Below are 3,944 nucleotides of genomic sequence, written 5' to 3'. Positions count from 1 at the left end.
TTTATTTTTGCTTTTGTTTCCCTTGCCTTTGGAGTTAGAGCCACAAAAACATCATTAACACTGATCTCAAGAAGCTCACTGCCTATGTTTTCTTCTAGGAATTTTATGGTTTCAAGCTCTTATATTAAAATCTTTAATCCATTTTGAGTTAACTTTTATATATGGTGTAAGATAGTGGTCTAGTTTCATTCTTTTGCATGTGACTGTTCAGTTTTCCCAACACCATTTATTGAAGAGACTGTATCTTTTCTCCATTGTATGTTCTTGGCTAATTTGTTGTAAATTAATTGTCCATATATGTGTGGGTTTATTTCTAAGGTCTCAATTCTGTTCTACTGATCTGACTGGTTTTATGCCAATACCTTACTGATTTGATTACTATAGCTTTGTAGTATAGTTTGAAATCAGTGAGTGGATTCCTCTACTTTGTTCTTCTTTCTCAAGATTTCTTTGGCTATTTGGGATCTTTTGTGGGTCCATACATATTTTAGAATCATTTGTTCTAGTTCTGTGAAAAATGCCATTGGAATTTTGATAGGGATTGCACTGAATCTGTAGATTGCTTTGGGTAGTACAGACATTTTAACAACATTAATTTTTCCAATCTATGAGTATGTAATATCTTTCCATTTATTTGTGTCCTCACCAGTTTCTTTCATCAGTGTCTTATAGTTTTCAGTGTACAGGTCTTTCGCACCTCCTTGGTTAAACTTATCCCTAGGTATTTTAATCTTTCTGAAGCATTGTAAATGGGATTGTTTTCTTAATTTCTCTTTCTGATAGTTTGTTATTAGCATATAGAAATGTCAAAGATTTCTGTATATTGATTTTGTATCCTGCAACTTTACTGAATTCATTTATGAGTTCCATAGTTTTTTTTTTTTTTTTTTTTTTTGGTGGAGTCTTTAGGGTTTTCCACCTATAGTATCATGTCACCTGCAAATAGTGACATTTTACTTCTTCCTTTCCAATTTGGACGCTTTTTATTTCTATTTCTTGCCTAACTGCTGTGGCTAGGACTTCCAATACTATCTTGAATAAAGGTGGTGAGAGTGGGCATCCTTGTCTCATTCCTGATCTTAGAGGAAAAGCTTTCAGCTTTTCACCATTGAGTATGATGTTAGCTGTGGGTTTGTCATGTATGGCCTTTATTACATTGAGGTATGTTCCCTCTATACCCACTTTGTTGAGAGTTTTTATCATAAATGGATGTAATTTTGTCAAATGCCTTTTCTGCATCTATTGAGATGATCATATGATTTTTATCCTTAATTTTGGTAAAATGGTGTATCACACTGATTGATTTGTGGATGTTGACCCATTCCTGCATCCCTGGAATAGATCCCACTTGATCAGGGTGTATGATCCTTTTAATGTATTGTTAAATTCAGTTTGCTAATGTTTTGTTGAAGATTTTTGCATCTGTGTCCACCAAGGATATTGGCCTGTAATTTTCTTTTTTTTGTGGTATCCTTGTCTGCTATTGGTACCACAGTGATGCTGGCCATGTAAAATGAGTTTGGAAGCTTTCCCTCCTCTTCAATTTTTGGAAGAGTTTGAGGATAGGTATTAAATCTTCTTTAAATGTTCAGTGGAATTCACCATTGAAGATGACTGGCCCTGGACTTTTGTTTTGGGGAGGTTTTTGTAATTTCTCTTTCATTTCTGACTATTTATTTGAGCCCTCTCTCTTTTATCTTGGTTAGCCTAGCTAAAGGTTTGTCAATTTTGTTTTTCTTTTCAAAGAACCAGCTCTTACTTTCTTGATCTTTTCTATTTTTTTCTAGTCTCTATTTCATTTATTTCCACTCTTATCTTTATTATTTCCTTCCTTCTATTAACTTTGGGCTTTGTTTGTTCTTCTTTTTCTAGATCTTTTAGGTATAAAGTTTGATCATTTATTTGAGATTTTTCTTGTTTCTTGAGGTAGGCCTATATTGCTATAAACTTCCCTCTTAGAACTGTTTTTGCTGCATCCTATAGATTTTGGTGTGCTATATTTGTTTTAATTGTCTATAGAGTTTTTGAATTTCTCCTTTGACTTCTTCATTGGTTGTTCAGTAGCATGTTGTTTAAGCTCCACATTTTCGTGTTTTTCCAGTTTTTTTCTTGTAATTGATTTCTAGTTTCATACCATTTTGTGATTGGAAAAGATCTTCTTAAATTTACTGAGGCTTGTTTTGTGGTCTAGCATGTGATCTATCCTGGAGAATATTCCATGTGCACTTGAGAAGAATGTGTACTCTGCTGCTTTTGGATGGAATGTTCTGAATATATCTATTAATAGTCAAACTGGTCTAATGTGTCACTTAAGGCTGATGTCTCCTTATTGATGTTCTGTCTGAATGATCTATCCATTGATGTCTAAGTGGGGTGTTAAAGTCCCCTACTATTATTGCATTGCTGTCAATTTCTCCCTTTAGGTCTGTTAATATTTGCTTTACATATTTTGTTGCTCCTGTGTTGGGTGCATATATATTTATAAATGTTATATCTTGCTGGATTTACCCCTTTATCATTATATAATATCCTTCTCTTTTATTACAGGTTTTGTTTTAAAGTCTATTTCGTCTGATATGAGTATAGCCAAACCAGTTTTCTTTTTGTTACCATTTGCATTGAATATCTTTCACTATCCCTTCACTCTCAGTCTGTGTGTGTCCTTACTTCTGAAGTGAGTCTCTTGTAGGTAGTGTATATATGGGTTATCTATTCAGTCGCTCTAAATCTTTCAGTAAGAATTTAGTCCATTTACATTTAAAGTAATTATTGATAGATATATACTTATAGTCACTTTGTTAATTGTTTTCTGGCTGTTTTTGTAGTTCTTCTCTGTTCCTTTCTTCTCTTTCCCTCTTCTTTAGTGTTATGTTTAGTTTCCTTTCTCATTTTCTTTTGTGTATTTATCGTAAGTTATAAGTTTTTGCTTTGTGGTTACTGTGAGGTTCACATATAACATCCTATGTATATAACAGTCCGTTTTAAGTTGATAACAGCTTAAATTGGAACACATTCCAGAACTTTACATTTTTACTCCCCCAACATGTTTTCTATTTTTTATGTCACCTTTCACATCTTTAAGTTTATGTATCTCTTAACTAATTATTATAGGTTTAGTTAATCTTACTACTTTTGTCTTTTAACCTTCTTACTTTCCGTATAAGTGATCTATTACCTTTAGTATATATTATATTTACCTTTTCAGTGGGATTTTTACTTTGGTATGTTTTCTTGTTACTAATTAGTGCCATTTCTTTTCAGGTTAAAGAAGTTCCTTTAACATTTCTTATAAGGCTGGTTTAGTGGTAATGAACTCCTTTAGCTTCTGCTTATCTGTAAAAGTCTTAATCTCTCCTTCATTTCTGAATGATAACATTGCTGGGTAAAGAATTCTTGGTTGGAAGTTTTCTCCTTTTAGCACTTTGAATATGTCATGCCACTTCCTTTTGGCCTATAAAGTTTCTGCTGAAAAATCTGCTAGTAGTCTTATGGGTTTCCCTTATATGTAACAGGTTGTTTTCCTCTTGCTGCTTTTCAGATTCTCTCTTTAACTTTTAACATTTTAATTATACTGTGTCTTGGTGTGGAACTCTTTGGGTTCTTCTTTTTTTGGAAATCTCTGGGTTTCCGGGGTCTGTTTTGTTCCACAAATTAGGGAATTTTTCAGCTATTATTTCTTCAAATAAGTTTTCTGGCCCTTTCTCTCTCTCTTCTCTTTCTGGGGCCCCTATAATGTGAATGTTATTCCATTTGATATTGTCCCAAAGGTCCCTTAAAGTATGTTCTCTTTTAAAAATTCTTTTTTCTTTTTGCTGCTCTGTCTGGGTGAATTCCATTGCTTTGTTTTCCAGCTCACTAATCCATCTTCTGCTTCAGCCAGTCTGTTGTTGAACCTCTCTAGTGTATTTTCCAGTTCAGTTATTGTATTCTTTGTACTCTGTAAC

Source organism: Balaenoptera acutorostrata, chromosome 3 (genome assembly GCF_949987535.1).
Source record: "Balaenoptera acutorostrata chromosome 3, mBalAcu1.1, whole genome shotgun sequence".
Taxonomy (NCBI): Eukaryota; Metazoa; Chordata; class Mammalia; order Artiodactyla; family Balaenopteridae; genus Balaenoptera; species Balaenoptera acutorostrata.
The sequence above is the reverse complement of the archived record's forward strand: the minus strand, read 5'-3'. Positions refer to the sequence as shown.